This window comes from Amblyomma americanum, chromosome 1 (genome assembly GCF_052857255.1).
Source record: "Amblyomma americanum isolate KBUSLIRL-KWMA chromosome 1, ASM5285725v1, whole genome shotgun sequence".
Classification (NCBI taxonomy): domain Eukaryota; kingdom Metazoa; phylum Arthropoda; class Arachnida; order Ixodida; family Ixodidae; genus Amblyomma; species Amblyomma americanum.
The window spans coordinates 381,352,655-381,372,123 of NC_135497.1; the positions used below are offsets into that span (position 1 = coordinate 381,352,655).

At 46.8% G+C, this 19,469-nt stretch overlaps 1 long non-coding RNA gene across 1 annotated transcript; it reads left to right on the forward strand.

Annotated features, from left to right (window-relative positions):
- The first annotated feature begins 9,733 nt into the window (after positions 1 to 9,733).
- On the forward strand, positions 9,734 to 18,416 carry LOC144101579 (uncharacterized). Its single transcript, XR_013308017.1, has 2 exons — positions 9,734 to 9,976; positions 17,998 to 18,416. It is a non-coding gene; the product is annotated as an uncharacterized LOC144101579 (long non-coding RNA).
- Positions 18,417 to 19,469: the final 1,053 nt, after the last annotated feature.

The following is a 19,469-nucleotide window of genomic DNA, read 5'->3' on the forward strand; positions in this document are numbered from 1 at the left end:
GATTTCGCATTCTTCTTTCTCTCGTTCGCTGTGGCATGCTACAACCATCACCTCCGTGACGACATTATCGCCCTTTCACTTTATTCTAAGCTTTGAATTCTTTGCAATCGAATGTGGATTTTGTTACCTCTTATCTTCGCGGACGATAACAAAATTGGTGGCAACGATTTAGTAAGGCGGAGCCTCAGCACTGCTTCATTTGAACGACTTTCCGAGTTGCAAAAATACACCATCACAACATCGCCTCGTCATACTGTCTGTGTCCGCCGATGAAATTTCGAAAAAGATTTTTACATAAGGGTATAACTGCTGTTACACTCACCAGATTCACCTTCGTGGCGTCCAATTCCAGATAATACCGAACAGTACGTCGCGCGCAATACCATCACTGCCTGTTCGATGCAACAAAAAAGAAAATGAAAAAGCTGCTTGCCTAGCAGGGAGTAGCGGCTGCTTAAGGAACAGCAAAGAGAGTGAGGGAAGCTGGCCTGATACTTCCCTCGCCACAGTAGAGGATTCTGGGCCATGGTGCTGTTCCAGTTCTCGGTCGACGTTCGGGCGATAACCTTCAAATCACGCTAGACTGTACGTGGACTGTCTAATATTTTGCGCACATCGATCTTCCGTGGTATTATCATGCACCAACTGGGCCCAAAAGAGGTTTTTTGAAGTTTACCTTAAAACAGTGCACATCATCTTGCACATTTTGATGCAAAGAATGTTGCCCAGCTGTTATTATTCTGGACGCAGGTATAAGCGGCCGTTGTGTATTTTGCTTCCTGGAATTTCTTAGGTGACCTTCTATAGTAATCGCCAACGTTCCAGTGCCGTGAAAGCATCTGAAAGCGTGCTGCAGCACGCGGAGCTTCCGCTCCCCCTGCCCCGCAGTCTCGTGATAGCAGCGATAGGTGGCGCAAGGCTGGTCACAAAATTTGACTGTACGGAGCCTATCTGCACGCGTCTCATGATCAGAATCTACTCTCTGACAAGCAATGCGATTCTTTTCTTTATGCTTTGAAACAACCCGACCTTTCTTTACCTCAGTTAAAGTTAGCACAATTAACTGAAGCTTGGAACCTTTCATTTCTTTATGCTCCAGCATGGCGCTCTCTTCTCTTAGCTGCGAGCCTCCCGCGTGCAACAAGGAATCAACAAACCAACTGCGTTAAGTTTCCCATCCACACTAATGGTACACTACTCTCCGGGTTGACGAAGAATCTCGTTCGCATTGCAGCTGCGCACTAACTACACGCAATCGACCGGTGGATGTTTCACTGCCTCTGTGTTAAGCGACTCATACCTCTTAAACTATCCTGTCGCGTTTGCGCATCTTCCTCCCCTGCCTTTGAGCTCGCCTGGCTCATATTTGTAATACATAATGCGGTTGAACTGTTCTGCACTGTATAGTGCTCACGTTTCAAGGCTAACCTCAATTTCAGCTCAGCAACCTATAGATTGGGGCACCTTTACCTTTTTCTTTTCAAGCCCGTGCCGCTTGGACTGCCGAACAAACTTCTTTTTCGAGGCGTCGCGCTTATTCAACTCGGCCACTATCTGGCGTGCCATTTCCTATAATAAGGCTTTCGGGTCGGCTGTTTTCCTTTTTCGGCTTCACCTGTTTGCTGGTCGCTCTTTTCCGTTGATTTCTGTTTCATGTCAACGCGCTGCGCAGGCTTGGCAACGGTCTGTCAAGCCTCTTCGAAACCTCTGACTAGAGTTTTCGAGTTTTGTTTCCATCCGTGCCGATTACGCGCCTGTTTCGCATTCCATGCTTTGCGAGATCTTTACGCTCCGCGACAGTGTGATTCCTAGCGGTTTTGTTTTCTGGACAGGATCCGAGTCGCACCTAAATGGCTCCCCCGCTCTACCATTAAAGAGCATCCGGCCGCTTGGACACTCAGCTTTCTCACTCTCGGCTTTTGTCGACTTTCCGCATTGTCCATTCTGGACTGCGCCTCGTAGCACCTCAAGTTGAAGGTCCAATTGCTTTAGTTCCTTTTCTGCTTGTTCCTTCTGTTTTCCCACTCCCGATCAGCTTCCTCCCTATCCCTACGTGCTTTTTCCTCTTGGTCGGCTTTATGTTTAGCCTTCCGTACCGCTTACTGTACCGAGTTCTACATATCTACATGCTGATCGTTATTTTCCACGTATTTATTAATGGTTTTACATTGTTCAATTACTGTTATTTTACTCTGCACCTCCACTGACAGTTCTTCGTATATAAAGAGCACGACCGACGTCCGACCATGACCACGCTTTCTTAGCTTTGGCTCTGCTGTCTCAAATATGTCGTGAGAGTAACCCCTCTCTTATGACCATCATATGAGCCGTAGTGAAGGGCCCTAGAAATTTCGACAACCTGGGGTGAGTGCACATTAAAGAACCCCAAATGGTCGAAATTTCCGGAGCCCTTCACTACGGCGTCTGTCATAACCTGAGTGCTTTGGGACACTAAACCCCCATAAACCTAAGCCTTTCTTAGCTTTGGCTCTCCTGTCTCAAAAATGTCGTGAGAGTAGCCCTTTTCATATAAGAAACACTCAATTCGTAGTGGTGCAAGATTATTCTCTAATTATCGGAGGCCTGGCGAACCCCATAGTGAAAGCCTAAATGCTCACCCGTAGAGAAGGCGATGCCGCAGGGTAAATCCCAGGTGCTGCCAACCATTGTTGTGGATTACACTTCATTCTAACCGCTTCCACCACTGTTGGAGACTCAGGTGCCCTTAGGTTGTCTGACTCGTTCAGCACCGCATGTCACGGCTCCGAAGAATGGTGTCGGACTCCGTTAAGAAAGAAACTGTACAGTAGGTTCAATTTTAACATATTTACAGTCGAGATAAGTGTGTCCATAGCAAACAGCAACTCGCTAAATACCCTTCGTATTGTACAGATCCCAGAGAGGGGAATAAGTTTTGGAGAACGATTTCTAACCAAGTGAGCAGATGACGACACTCGTGGTGCCACCGAAGGCAGGTCGCGGTGCTGATGCTCTTGTAGCAGCAGCAGCGGTCTCATAAAACAGACAATAAATCAATCCTTACCTTCATCACGCCGGCCTCTTACTGATTGCTGCGACAATCTCTCCCAGCTCTGTCGATGGAAAGGGAAGAAGACAGTGCTCGAACACTGTAGCACTGTTGCGTCGATGACTCCACGGCGACCAGGCCGATGCCGTCGTGGGAGAGGAAGGCACGCCAGTTCCCACGAGGTGGACAGGGATACAGACGCATCGAAAACTGGCGTGTCGTCTTCCCCACGTTGGCGGGTTCTAGGCCACAGTGGCAAATGTATGCCCATCCATCTCCCAGCAGGTGGTTGAATAACCTTGTACTCCCCAGCCTGTTGCCCGAAACGCGGGAACTCTTTGAAGGTCGCAGCCGTCTTTCAATTAACATCCCAGGCTTGGCCGTTGAATAGCAAAACTCCCTCCAGCGACCCGAGGGCAGACTCCCCCATCTGGCGCCGCCGCCATTGTTGCCGCTGCAAGACCAGTCATTGCAGCTGCGTGTCTTCCCAATGAGTCATCCGCCATCATGTTGGTTTTCTATTAATCCTTCTCAGCTCCGAATTCGCCGACCTTAACAGCACGTCCGTCGGCATACGCTGGGCATTCAAGCAGAATATGTTGTACATATCCTATTGAGCTGCAGTTGTCGCATTGTGGAGCGTTGATGTGTTCTAACGGTACAGCGAGTTGTTTGTATATGCGGCGTTCAGACGGAGACGATGTTAACCACTTTCCAGAAGGCGTTGAAGACAGTGCGGTAGTCTACATTTGAGATGTGGGTCAGCTGCGCAAAGGAATGGGTGAGGGTGTGACAGCGAGTTCCGGGGCGGCTTATTTTCTTCATATGCCTATCTTTTGGCCTGTTGGGACGCCTCTGATTTTGTGAACAGAATACTCTTGTACTATTGATGCTGTAGACCCTTCCCGGCCACTTCATATGGTTTTTCGTTAGCTGGAGTGTCACAGAAAGCTCGTATCCATGAAATTCTATGTGTAGTAGCCAAAGAATATAGATAAGCAATGCTGCGAGAAACTGGCTGGGTCTTCAAAAGGTTCGACAGTGTTTGTAGCGACGTTTTGGAGTCCGTGAAAATCACCTATCGGCTAGGCGTTTGGTGCAGTATATAATAGACAGGTTCTTTAACTTCGTGAAGCCCTGCTCCCGTGGCCTTGTGAGCAGCCGCGATATCCTTCTACCACGCTTCCCCGCTTAAGTTTCCACTCCTCCCATGTGGCTGCCTACCCCCTTCCCCGCGCGCTCACAACGCGACTGCACAGCAGCCACCACTGCTGTGGGGAGAGTGGGGAGACTCGCGTTGGTGCCTCTTGCCACATGTTCCCTCTCTAGGTCTGCCCGCTGTTGTTGTTGCAGGAAATGGACTCCGCCTTGCGTCGCCGGCGCGCTCCGCCATTCCCGCTTCAGACGCCCAAGAGCCATCGGCGCCGGAATCACGCCGCGTCCTCTTGACAGATGGGCCTTCGGCACCGTGCTCAGAGGAGACGCAGATGTAGCAAGGAACAGAAAAAAAATTGGCGATGGTTTAGTCTAGTTAAACCTGGAGTGACGCGATAGCTACAGCTGGCCGAGTGGAACCTGCTCAGTTGAATTGCAAAGTCTATCTTTCGCTGCTCCGTTTCGCTGAGCGTTCCTTCTTCATCTTCGTCCCACTTGACACGGCACATGAGCACAGTTGTGGCAGTTCAGATTCGCCGGCGCGCTGCGCCGCTGGCAGGAGCAGCTGCTCCGCACCACGTGGCTGGCGACGTGCGAACCACGTGACAAACTACGTGACCAGCCACGGCGCCGCGTTGCGGGCAGCTGCTCCACACAATGTGACCAACCACGTGACAGCGTGGCAGCACAGCCACAGGCTCGCGCGCCGCCACAGGGTTACGCGTCGCCACTGCATGGCATCGCCTCCACGCTGAAGGCTCGAAATGCTACCGTAATTTAGCTATTGCTGCAAAACAGAAAGAAAGGAAGATATCCGAGGGAAAGGACAGTGTTTGTGAACAGTGCGGAAAAGTAGTGTGAAATTTGTGTGCGTACTAAGTTCGATTATCTGACAATTTGCTTCTTATAATTGCTTAAGTAAGATAACTACACTTAAATAGTGTGACACAGTTAATCAAGTCCATTCGCGCGTACCACTCGGTTTAACTACGAACGCCTTTTTGGGCTAGGTGGTGTTTATTTTTAGGTAATGGCGTGAAATACACAGACACAAGGAGGGCGCTCAGTACCGTGTACCTTCCTTCTTACTATGTGTGTTTAACACCTTTGATCAAAGATGTAAGTTTAAACCCTAGCATTTAAAAAAAATCTTAGTTTCCTGAAATTTATTTTAAAACATCGAGCGATTTCTTGGTGTGGTTTTATGTGATTGGATTTTACAGCAAGGTTGGCATCACTGCGTAAACGCAATATTAGAAAAATATTAATTACCAGACGATTAATTTTCGAAGTTAAGTAACGAATTTTTAAAAGTCTGGTTTTAAGTAGCAAGATTAAATTATAATAAACGCCGTGAATGGAAGGCCGTCTACATCGAAGGCGATTACCTTTTTAAATTTTCTGAAATGGCATTCTGGGTCGAAAATACTCTTAAAGTGGAATTGAGCTGGCTTTGCCGCTTCCAACTTTTATTAAGATGGCGTTGCTCGCATCTTTAAATCAGCAAATACCTGTGTAATATGTATTTTCTAGGGGTTGAAGAAGTTGACGTGATTTCGGGAACCAAAGCACGCGCAGCGACGCCACTGTATCTGAGCAACACGAGGAAGGAACTGAGCGAGCTTGAAAAACCGTATTTTTGACGGTTAATACTTGGAACCACAATGCCGATTCGCAGGATTTTAATTGGGGTTCACTTTCAATGCTGGCGGCTTTCTGTTTTGCCATAACATTTTTTTGGCTTAGAGGAAAAAATAAAAAGTGATTAGTTAATTAATAATCGTCTCATTATATAGCACAATCCTGTGGACAATGCGCTTTTTGTTTTATAGAAATGTCATGCTAAAGCCCCGCTTACGTATCGGTCGCATTTTTAAATAAATATCTAAAAAGCACAAAAAATCGCTCGGGGTAGCAAAAGTTTTAGTGAAAATAAAACGAAATGTGAGACTTTTTCTCTCACTCGAGACTAGGAAAGAAAATCAATAGGTTGTTTTAAAAGAAATTCAGGATGTCCCTGGGCTACCTGCATGCTTTGTTTCTTGAGAACACTTCGCCACTTACCTTGTGTTGCATTCAATCCCTTTGGTTTTTTCTTATACCCGAGATTGGTAGATTATTTACGCCGTTCGACTGTTTTACTTTGCAGCCTACATGAGGCCCTTCCACTTTGGCCCATATATAATCGCACGCGCTTTGACTACCTTGTGGCAAAATGAACGGTGGCGGGAGAGCTCGCACCCATGACTACGAAGAAGTAGCGCGTGCTGAACGCTGGCACGACCAGCTCGCCCTACGTCTTCAGCCTGCTGCGTGCACCTGCGCTTTTGCTGGCTCCGTCGCCACAGAACTACCCTCATCATCCAAACGCAGCATTGCCGTTTGCGCTTCACAGTCTCGCCCTATTCCGCAGTGCATACCGTACCCCTGGCTCTTCTTGGACGTGGTGAGCATCATCCTGCTTTCGACTCTTCCTGCGTAGCACCATCGCACCAGCGCTAAGCCTACCGGGGCTGAGAACCACGAGCAGGGTGGCCCTAGCGTTCGCTGCTCTCCCTAATCGCCTGCCGCCGGCGTTCTCCTCGACCTGCCATCGCCAGCAGCCGTATAAGGCAGGGGCCCACACCGAGCCTGGTTTTTGGTCTTCTGGCAATAACACAGGCCTCATGCTGCGTCCTCTTTGCAGGCCGTGACTGCAAGACATGGTCATGGTGCTCGGGATTCGGATCTTATCCTGCCATCCGCGGCGGGAAGAGGAGTTGCGTCCAGGCGGGCTTGAGCCGCAGGCACCTGACGTGGCTTGGCGTGATCCTGACGGGATAGTTTCGGCAGTCGGCCCTTTCGTGGACCAGCAGCAGCTGCACGGTGTTCTTGCTGCCGCTGTCAGGCGTGGAACGCAACGTCTCACGCTAAGAGGTGACCACATGGTTAACAGCCAAATGGAAGACCAAGGAGGGCGCGGCTTGGGTGGAAGGGACACAGGTAAGCAATCTTTGGGCGCCTGCTCAGAGACAGTCAACATCACCAGAAAGCACTGCTCCAGTGTTTGAAAGAATATTTTTTGGCACAAAAAAGAGACCAAGTGCAGCATTCTTTTCAAAATTTCGAATAGTTGAAGATAGTATGGTACTGTTATGGAAATATTGAAGGTATTGGTCCATTCTTTCAATGCGTAGTAATATGTTTCTATTGACGTTTTTTCATCGCGAGTAATGCGCAGTTGAGACTGCCATAAAAAAATAATCGGGAACGTTTTTGGCGGTAGCAAAAACAAAGATAGCAAAAAAAATGCACATCTGGCGCTCGGACTTCTGCGGATATTTTGATTATTATAGTGATATCTTACAAGTTATGAAAACTGCGTTCATAAACTGTTTCCCGTAGAAATATGCCTTTGTCCAGTATTGCTGGATGTGGATGCGTTATTTTTCCTTCCTGGGATAAGGCGCAACATAGCAGTGCCTTCCGTAATGAAGGGTAAAAGTGTACGGGATTTTAATCCGGAATGCTCGCAAACAATTATTTACGCTCTTAGATAAAAAAAGGTTATCCATTATTATCTATAAATATGCGAAAACGAGGTATGCGCTTTTCCATATAAAAAAAAAACATGGATGGCATGACCTCTAGCCAACATTGTATCTTGAGAAAAAAAGTCGCCAATCAAATGAAACGTCACCGCAATGACTGGTTGGGCAAAGAGGAAAAGAAAAATATACATGATTGAGGTTAACTCACCCATCGTACAGTTTTTCCATCTTAACGGGGCTTTAGAGAAAGCATTAAACCGAGCTGGAGTGCCTCTTTCGCCTGAAGACGGGTGCGAGAATATAATCCCGAAGTAGGGAATATAAACTGACATGTTCTAAGCTAATGTAATGAGGTAGAGGGCACATCTATTTGGTGCGCTGGCTGATGACCATGAATATGACAATCATCTTGGATACAATAGGGAACCGTATTTTAGGTTTTCATTTTTACTTTTATTCATTTAATTTTTTAGCGAATATTGTTTCTCTTAAAAGAAACACCAGATTATTTTTTAGTTATATAGGGCACCCCTGCGCGCTCAAAAGTGACGCATAGCTTACCTTGCCTTGTTTTTAAGGAAGGGGAGTCTATGTACAAGTCATTAATACAAAAACTGTCGTACTGGAGTAGAGTTGGTAGTATGAAATACTACATTCATATAAAAAAAGTGACAGCATAAAAGGTAGGGGGCCGGGAAGTATGACAAAAACTTAAAAAGAAGTTTATTCCTAAAAACGGTGTTGCTCAAAAACAGAAACTAGCAAAAAGCAAAAGTTGAGCAGCGCAAAAAGAGACATGCCTGGCATTGCCGTGTGGAGCCACTCTACGGGCTTTCATGTCGAAATAGCTTTTCCAAATTTTTATAAATGCAAGTGCATTTGCTGGTTTCCCAGGCAATTTATTCATCGTAGTAATATCTCCTTCAAGGTTTACGTAGCTGACGATCACTTAGAAACTACAAAGTCTGCAGATAACCAAGTGGTTGTCTTCAGCGACAAACTAGTGCGCCATTATGATTCGGTTCCAGAGCATTTCAAGTTTTTAATCGACAACGGCTAATCATGTCCTAGTGACCGTGCTTTTCGTTGCTGAACTTCCATCAATCTGGAGGCGATTTACGATGCTGCCTGGTTTCACGAGGTCCTCTGACGCTTTCGCGGCAACACGTATGCAATTCCGTATAACTGCTTGCTTGGTCTTGTCTCAGCACTTACTGCAAGTCCTCTTCTTTAGCACCTGATGCACCGCAGGCCGGAGAAGCATTCTATTTACCTTCAAACTTAATGGGCTGCACAAAAATGAACTCTCGAAAACACTACAGAGGATTTGATAAAATTCTTGAACTTAAAAAAAACAGTGATAGCATGACGTAGATAAAACTAATTAGGCAGCCTCGCATAAAGCATCCCTTGATGGGGTGTCAAGCAGATGGACTAATAATCAAAATGCCCTGGCTGCAAATCATTTATTGGGCTGGCTATTTATGCCCTCTAGCGAAAATAAATTGAGCTCTGGGAGGCAATAAGGACGGGCAGTGGGCAGTCGGCGTTTGTGTGTCTATTTCGTCCCCGTTTTTTTCGTGCAGCTACGATTATTTCAAGATGAATCTATACCAACTAGCCCAACTTCAGTTCTTTTGCATTGTATACTGGATGCTTCAGAGTGTTATGCTGCTGATGGGTGAAACCACCGACATATTGTTCGCCGCTCTATGGCTCAACCTAGAGTATTTATTTTAACTTTGCTAAGCATAAATCATGTTCCTTTCAGCAAGTTCTATTTATTCTGGAAACAGACCACCTGCGGGGTCCTTTTGTAGCCATAGCGACATGACGGTAACATTTCGAGCCTTCAGCGTGCCAGCGCCGTGGCGGTGGCGGCGCTAAAGCCCCACAATGAAGCAAAATTAAAGCGAAGCTTTGAACTTTCCGTCTAACCTCCTCTCCTTGCTCCGCCGGATAATCGAGCCTCCCATTGGCCGAGGTGCCCGTGTCATGTGTTAGCGCGCGCTTTCTTGCTCCACAGCGCAACCGTCGCCATTGTCACGGGAGGAATTGTGCTTCGTTTTCTTTCTGTGCAACGTTTTTTGTGGGAAGTGTTTTTTCATCTTTAACTGCGTCTACGCGTTGCGGCGACGTCGAGATTCTTTTGCGCGTATGCATGCAAGAACCGAAGAAAAAGCAATGCTCTCGCCGAAAGGTTTGACTTCGTAAGATCGGCCAGGAACGCATTGACAATGTGCTGGATCCACGACCTTGTGGGGTGAGTGGCCCTTCTTCAGTTGTCAGTCGTTTTTTTTTTTTGGTGATTTGGTGCGAAGCGCGAGCGACTGCAGTCTCTCTTCGCAGTAAATGCTGTTTGGCATAGTTGTAGATGGACTTGCTCGCTCGTAGGCTACGAAGGTTGTGCTTCTTGCTGTCTTATGCCCACCGTGCCAGCTCTGCTAGATTCTGCAGGTGCAGCTTTGATGATGTGCGTATATCGTGGCGTGTCGACGTGGTTGCAGTCAGACTCGTTCGGAGGCTCGACTCGATAGTTACGCTTCATATTGTTGTAGCCCCCATGTTTACGTTGCTCGCGTTGGAGGTCTAGCTTCCATTGCTGCAGGGATTTTTCTCGCAGTTAGACTCCTTCGCTTACGAGCCACAAACCAAAGAGGCGCTTGTCACTGTTTGATACCCGCTGAATATGATGCTCGCAATACAGGTCTAGCTTTGATGTTACGCGCATTGCTTGCCGTGCTTGTGTCGTTACAGATGGACTCCGTCGCTTAGGTGTTCAAGAATGAAAGGGCGGTTTTCGCTGTTTGAGGCTATGCTCTTCATGAGACTCGCAGTACAGGTCTATCTTTCATGTTGGGCGCATCACTGGACGTATATGTTTTGTTGCAGTTGGACTCCGTCGCTCATGAACTCGACGCCAAGGGGGTGGTTATCGCGGTTAAAGCCTCCGCTGTTCATGCTGCTCGTGATTCAGGTCTAGCTTTCATGTTGCACGCATTGCTCAGCGTATTTGTCAGGCTGGGTTCATACAAAAACCTTCGTTACTGTGCACAGTAACGCAACTTACGCTTGAACACTCGATATCTGCGAGGATCACAACTGAGAATGCAAACGAGGACCTCCGTTAAACATAGTTGTAGATATTTCCGATTCAAGGCCGTCGTCACTGCCGAGAATTCGCGCAAACGTCACGCTGCGAGGAACTTTGTAACGGGGATAGATGTTGTCAAATGAATCACCAACGCAGGTGTGCGCGCACTGATCCTGACGATTTCCAACGTCCGTCTTTGGCAACGGGCTTTTGTGGGGCCTGCTACTGTGCTAACACTTGTACATGTTTTTCATGTTATCAAAGATCGCGCTGTCTACATATTTTTCGTGCTTTGTATTGTTCCTCGTAAGGTTGTGTGATACAAAATCTTACTTTATTCGTCTTAGGATCACTTCACCGAAGACCAATTTGAGAGCCATGTCCTTCGGAATTACAGTATAAAGAAATTAAGGCCGGATGCTGAACGCAAGCCTTTTTGTGCATCGAATGTGTCCAACACCCAGGAATGGGAATGCTCGAAACCTAACACCACACGACGTACTACTTTGTAATCACGTGTTTGCTTGTTACCATAACAAACCTTTCAAAAACAATTCTCGTAACTGTCCGAAAGGATAGTTGCTTAAAGCTGGTGAGGTTATAAAGGTTTGATTTCGAGGCATTGACAATATTTCAGCAGAAATACGGGAGACTTACCCCACTTTATTTTCTCCCATTTTCTCCGTGTTTTTTCAATTTTCACTTCAAGCAACTTTAAAACGAACCAACGTGTTTGCTTTAGGGAAAGCTGAGTAAATTCGAGTTTTGATTTCACAGCATTTTAGTTGTTTTTCTTTTGAACGCTACTTCAACCGAAAGCGATTAATTAACTGCGGCAGTCCAGGCTACTGCGCGTTAGGCGTAGAGGTTACAAGAGGGATGGCAATGTTCTCTTACAAGCCATTATTGGATATGCTGACCGAAGATGATAATCACGTAAACAAGCAGCATTCGAATGACTCATGCGTTGGTGTAGCTATTCATGATACAGCGTTTAAATGTCTTTTTTGGTTGCTGTTAATCAACCCAAACTATTAACCCTATACAAAAGCTCTGATCCCAACTGTGTTACTGTGCGCAACTATAGGGCATCGTATTCGCCCATTTACAAACAAACATTACGTGGCTACCGTCAGACGGATATATTTAACGGTAGCCTGCGAGGTGTCCGAGGTTTATTAACTCCAAAATAATCTCCAAGCTTTCCTGCACTAATAGAATTAAAATTGAGACGAGTAATCATATCTACACACTGAAAAGCGCAGCCCGTTGCACCAGCGAACACGCCTTTGAGAGAATATGCTATAGGAGCATTAAACCACCGTCGATTCAAATAAAACCTAGGCCGCAAATCTAGTCGCATGTCGGTCAAATTCCTCGTTCTTAATAAGATTGGGAAAAACACGCCGGTTGAAAAGCACTACAGCGAGACATTCACTATAGTGCCGCGAGCTCACTCGCTCACTCCGCTTCCACCGTGAGCACCGCGATCAAAGCGATCGCAGTAAGAAATTTCAGATAAAGCAGCGCAACGTGGGTAGGGGCAGTTATTTTGGTAAGGTATTGTTGTATCTCCCATGCCATGCGGCCAAGTCAGGGGAAGAAAATGTAACCAAAATTCGTTTCTGCGCGCGGTCCACTGCGCGCCAAAGCGCGAGCGTTGGGAGCACCAACGCGCTGAGTATATTCGCTATAGTGCCGCGAACTCGCTCGCGCACGCCACTTCCAACGTATGGTCGGCAATGAAAGCGATCGCAGGACAAAAAGCTTCGATAAAGCAACGCAGCGTTGGTCGCGGCAGTTATTTCAGTAATAGATTTTTAGATCTTCCATGTCATCATGTTATTTCGACCGAAGCTAACGCAAAAAACGCTACACAAAATTCATTCGGGCGCGCGGTCTGCTCAAGCCAAAAGGCGACGTTGGGAGCGTCTGCTAGCACCCCTTGCTTAGGTGCCGCCACCGTCGGCGCCCGGGAGGAGCCGAGAGAAGGAGCTCCGGCCTATGAAGAGTAGGGAGCAAACGTAGTTACTTTTTGTCTAGTGAGGGGCTTTAGGCGACGCAGCCACGGCATGGCGGCGCCGCCTCCACCACGTGGTCACGTGGTTCGGGGGAGCTGCCGGCGGCGCGGCGCCGTGGCTGGTCACGTGGTTCGTCTCGTTGTTGGTAACACCTACGACTCTCAGCCGCTCACCGGAGCCTGGAGCAGAGAACCCGCGCTCGAACCACACCTGGTCGCTATCAGCACGGCAGCAAGGTTTCAATCAGGACTGGCCTATCAGCTGGAAACACAGGCGTACCAGCTGCCTCCGGCTGAATGATAACTCGGACAAGCGTCTTGAGAGCGAGCTGGTGCTGCTGCCTAGTTCCTTGTGAGTGTGGGATCCGAAAAAAAAAATTGGCGGTGGTTTAGCTCTCGTTAAACCCAGATTGACGCGATAGCTACAGCTGGCCGAGCGGAACTTGCTTAGCTGAATTGCAAAGTCAGTCTTTCGGCGCTCCGTTTGGCTGGGCGTTCCTTCATCTTCGTCCCACTTCACATGGCCCATGTGCACAGCAGTTGCAGCTTGGTTTTGACGGCGCGCCGCGCCGCCGGCAGCGGCAGCTGCTCCACACCACGTGGCCAGCCGACATGGCTGGTCACGTAACCAACAACCTGCCGAACCACGTGGCCACCCACAGCGCCGCGCCGCCGGCAGCTGCTCCGCACCACGTAACCAACCATGTGACCACGTGGCGGTGGCGGTACCGCCACACTGAAGGCTCGAAAGGTACCGTACTGCAGCTATCGCTAAAAAAGTGCTGATCTTGTTCGCTGTTCTTTCATCGTTCCGCACTACCCTCTTACACCGGATGCTAGTTTCAGGTTTGCGTTGCATCTCTGACAGCACTAAACAGAGTGCCTGCTGTTGTCTAGAAAGCCTAAAAGCAGCGGATCTCATTTCGAAACCAGTGCCACAGCACACCGCGAGTTGTGGCTGCAGTCGCAACTTTCAGGGTTTAAATCATAGAATGAGTTGCCAATCAGTGTCTGAGTCGTACAATGCACCACCTTTCACTAATATGCGGACCACAGGCAGAGTCAATTGGAAGCGGATTTTCAGCACAAGCTCTGCGATGCGTTTTGCCACCGTTACCGCCGCTGCTATGCTCGGAGAGGAAACGTATGAAAAGCGGTAAGGCGTGCATCCTCTCGGTGACCAACGCATTGGCCACAGCTGTTACTTCTTAAGACAGAACGCATAGGGTGTTAAACGTTAGTGCGCAGCAAATGGTCCCGTTGGGTGCAGCCATTAGTTAGCCGATAGCAAAGTACGGATGCAACTGTCCTCCTTAAGAGAGCAATGGCCAAAAAAATATCATGATATGTTATTGCTTCAAAGAGTAGAGCGCTGCTTCTTCTGTTGCCATAAACGATTTCCTCCGGATCTGTACTTGAAATTTTCTATAAAGGTCTAGTCTGGTTTTTTTTTCCATGGAATTATTCCAGTTTTTGTCTATTGCGTCTTTACCTGTCATTTATACCTGTATGTCTCCGACTGGTGTCCTACATGCGTACTGGTTTGCTAACTAGTCCTTTTCCGCAACTCTGATTCCTTAACCCAAACCAGGAGATAATTTTATTCCGCCGACCTGCGTATCTTATAGCCATGTACTATCTGTGGGATCGTCAAATATCCTCAAAACTGCCTCAGTAGCACTAAAAATGAAGCATAAAATTTCTCAGAAGTATTAACCAGAGTCTGTAGGCCCTTCTCGTTATTAGCTAACAGTACAATACAGTCCGCAGACATAACACTCGGGAGCCTCTGCTCTGCGACAGTTCCGCCTAATTTGTGCGAGAGCTTATAGTCTAAATTAATTTCTTGTAACCATCTCTAATTATTTACCACAAAAGTCATGAACAACAGCTGTGGTTATTTTCAGCCTAGCCTTAGTCCTCTGTGTACCTCGACTGTTGTCGCATTTCTGTCATTTCTTCTGCTTTGTCGCTAGCTGTCGGGCTTAAACTATTTAACGTGGCAGCGTGAAGGGTCTTGAGTTGCATTAAAAGCAGGCATTGTTTGCCGTGGCGAAGAATTCCGCTGGAAACAAAGAATTAATAAAATTCACGAATAAACCAAAGCATATTCGAATTGACGCGAAATTTCTTAGAGAAGTTTCTGTAACCAAAGGAATGTAACTGGGCTGAAAGAAAAAAAACGGGGTAAGCTTGGGTTTTCGTGGGTATCGAAGCCAAGGCTTTCGGACTGCGATATGCGTGCGGGCTGCCCATAGGCTACGAAGGCTCGTTGGCTCAAAATGAATATGCGCGGAGCGAGTGAGTGCGTTGTGGTCTTTAACTTGGTGAACTGTCTTAGAGGCATGTACTAATGCATACGTGAGTGGTTATGAGTATGCTAATAGTGATATAAGAATTTATGTGAGTGTTGAGTAGGCGGTGCGAACAGGACCCGATAAGCTATTGCGTTCTACCCTTAAAGGCGAGTCTTAAGGATGCCCTAATGTGGATTTTTTTCAGGGCGGCAAACAAGCCTCTGTATTTTGTCTTCCTGAAAATAACCTGCATAGTCTGCATTTCATAAATCCAACATTGCTAGGCCTGCCCTACACTCTTCCACAGTTCGTGGTGATATGGGGCCAATACAAACAATCTTAGACAATGAAAACACGTCTTTTGAGCGGTGGTAGAGACTGTTTACCAGAAATTACCTGGATAACTGCCTGGAACTCATTCGACAGGTGCGTACGAAAGCTAACGAGAGTGGATCCGTGGAATAAGGACCCAACCCATAATCTCAAGAAACTCAAGAAAGTCTTTTATTTACAATGTTTTCCTTCCTCCTCCTTAAATAATTTTCAGCCACGCTTTCTTTCTGCTTAGACGAAGTTCATTAATTTGCTTGATTGGAATCTTGGGTATCCGTGTGGTGGTGTACATAGGAATATTTCCCTCCGTGGTATTTTCAGTTTAGATTGCTCAGTTTTAAAACTCCTTTCCGTCAGGCTGTCCTGTGCTGTGTCTCCACGCAGTGAGATTAACCATTCTCGCTCCTAAAATCATTCAAATATAACTTCAGTAAATATTTCACGGCCGAAAACATGCCAGAATTTTTTAAGACGGATAGAGGTCCACTTCAACTGGTGAACCGGAAAAAAATCTGTAAATACAACAATGGTTACATTCGATCGAGTGTCGTAGCCCATCTACACGCCTTCTGGCGGAAATACTGCCGGCCCTGGCGGGCCTAAATGTCTGTGTGGCGCGCAACCATGCGGGCCTATACGACATGCTGTGTAGACTCAGGAGCAAGAACGTGCCTTCCTGAGAGTTCAGAGAGACGTCTTCTATTGATTCAGTCTTTCTACAAATGAAATAATCTACAACCGAAATTAGAAATTGTACTTTTTCTGTAGAGAAAAGTAGGAATGAGAGGCGAACATGCATATGCCGTACTTCGCCGCGAGAAGCTCTTTCCAACGGGTGCATGAATGTATACTTTGGTACAACCTTTACCCAGAAATATGAATGACACCCCTTGTAAACAGCAGCCAAATGCAAAAAGGCAAACCATTTTCTTTGCTCATATTTGATATTCGCGTTTGATTGCGGCCAGACAGTACATTTCCTTCGCTTCTCTTTCTTTGATCGATGTATACATAGACAAGTGCAAGGAAACATGGAACACAATATTGACTGTGTATATATACAAAATCTTTCATCACACTTAAATACTCATTAGAAAAACTAGCACGTAAGGAAGCACAGAATGCAACGACCTACCTTAAAGAATCATACAACACTCCAGGCATGTTGTATAAAGCTGTAACTGGGCCACCGGCAGAAGTGATGATGTAGCGCCGAGTACGTGGCCTATTTATGAAGCATGCAAGATGTTCGTGTAGATCACTCGCGGGTTATCGCACGTAATACTATTTTCGCGAAAAATATTGCTGATTTAATGTCATGCATACGTGGCAGGCCATCTGTGAGCTTATGCGTACAAAACATGAATCACAACTGGCCTCGGATATCTACTATAGAAAGAAGACGATTTTGTGACACCTGGGAGGTCTTGCAAGATGTTTACTAAGTACTGCTATGTGGCCATAATTTGAAAACGTCACAGCGAGTTCTAAGGAGAATAAATAGGTGCATCCCATGGGCTGTCTGGATTGCAGGGAAATAATGTAAATTGGAGGGGAAATATGTTATGATCCTGTGCGGTGCAGCAATCATAGCGACTGGCAATATCAGGCCCTCGCCAAAAGTGTCGAAGCGCTGAAAAGCTTACACGTATGCCCTTTTTTTAATATGCTAGGCTAAACTTGAGTCTGGAAGCGAGGACGGCGCCACTTACTTTTTGCTACGTTACCCGCAAGGCAGGGCAGAAAATCGGACACGTTGATGTTAACCTTGGGCAGCATTGGATCCCAGAGTATCACTATGTCTGCTAAAGTTCCGAGTGCAAAGTGTGCTCTTGAAAATACTTCCTCAATTTCATCAAATATCTTGCAGAAAACAATAAATTGCAACACGAAGTGTACCACCGCAAGGATTCTTGACCACTCAGTTAAAAACAGGCAGGTTTGATCTCGGAATTTTTGAGACACCTATTCTTATGGCTTTCATTAGCCTCCGCAGATTAAGAAAACTATACATAATATTAACGTTCTGAAATTACAGGGATCTTTTAAGTTTACATCATTTCTTTACATTTAAGCCGCGGTATAGCATATCAAATGTGATAGCAACCGCAATGTGATCTTTACTGTGTTGTGATAAACCGTTCGTCGAGATACTCGCAGAGTCATTGTATTTATTTGTTGAGTTCCTTTTGCACGTTAATTCTATTGTTTATTTTTCGCCTCTGCATTCTGTGCTCGTAACGACCACAGCGGCGCACTAAAGTGTGATTCTCCACTGAAATTTTTCGGCTGCTAGTACACATTTTTCGTCCCTTTTCTTTGCTACTCTAACAGTATAAGGACTCAGGTGTTGCTTACCACTTTTAAATTGATAGTAAAGAGAAATGGAAAAAAATAAAAGAATCCTGTCTGAATTGCCAATAATAATGCTACAGAAGCCCTCGAAAAACTTAAAAGACTTCGTAAAGAAGTGGTTTTCTGCTTGGTACCCCAAAACTAACGCTTTCTAAACGGCACTGTTGCCAACTCATTTTTCCCAGCTATCTCGGCCATGGGAACATGCTGTCTTCGGGCGGATCTGCCAATAGGAAGGATGCCATCAGGCAACCTGGCGGCACTTCGTACGTGCTTTGGCGCCGGGAGAGGCTGCTGAGAGGACCCCGCGTGGTTTTAGCCGTGGACAGCGTGTTGAGCATGCTGCTGGGAGCTGGGTTAAGGACAAGGAGCTGCACTTCCTGGGGTGCTCATTACTCCTTGGCAGTGACGGTGGGGCACCTGACAGGGGCGTGTGAAACGTCAGCTACGTCTTAATACCATCCTTGGCTGCTGCTAGAGCTGGGCACGGCAAGGAGCTAGCCTGGCATTTTATCCTGTATTACGATTTTTATTTATTTCGTTATCATCGACATATATAAGACACTGTGTAAAGACAAAATAAAATTCTAAATTATTAAACGACCATGATGCGAATGGCCTCTTTGATAGTAGAAAAATTGACGGTGATTTAGCTCTGGTTAAACCTGGAGAGGTACACGATAGCTACAGCTGGCCGAATGAAACTTGCTCAGTTGAATTCACTGGGCGCTCCTTCATCATCTTCGTCCCACTTCACGCGGAGCTTGCGCACAGCTGTGCCGCCGACAGCAGCAGCTACTCTGCGCCACGTTACTGGCCATTTGACCAACCAGGTGACGAACCACGTGATCAGCCATGGCGCCGCGCCGCAGGCAGCTGCTTCGCACCACGGGACTAACCAAGTGAGAGCGCGGCGGCGCAACCACGGGGTGGCAGAGTAGCCTCAGGGTGGCGGTGCAGCCACAGGTCGGCGGCGCCGCTGCGCTGAAGGCTCAAAGTGCTACCGTAGCGTAGCTATCGCTACAAAAGTGATTCGTGAAACTGGTTTCACTGGATGCCTGTTCTGAGGATGCTGGGCCGTAATTTGAAGTTGCGGTCATTTAAACGCGTAACAGTGCATCTCAGGATAAAGACTATTGATGGAGAACAGCAATACGTGTTTGTTTACGGCACATTAAAGATCCTGCCAGCCTGTCCTGATTTCCCACTTCCTCCCCTGACCATGCAAACAGTTCAACAAGCAGAAAATAAAACTTCATATTAAAACTCTAGTGCGGACACAACTCCTCCGTTTAATGTTATGTTTTACGTTGCACACGAATAACGAAAGCAGCCTCGGAAATTAAAATGAATGTGACCCTATTCTGAAGGTCGGTAATGATGCCTGCGCCAGGGGCCGTTAACCGGAGTTCTTGTTCTGTGTTGGAAGAGAGAATTTACCGAGATAATATTCGTAGGCACGAAATGTTTCAGTGGTGTTACATTGTGACGTTTTTACTCCATTTAAGCGTGTGGTGTGAACTGAAATCAATTGGCATGTGCAGAAGACTTCGCAGGTTGAATTATCGTTTTATCAGTGCTTTTATTACTGCACGAGATTTGCGTATACATGAAGGCATTGAAAAGAGTAACTCCGTAATGCCACTGAGACTGTCAC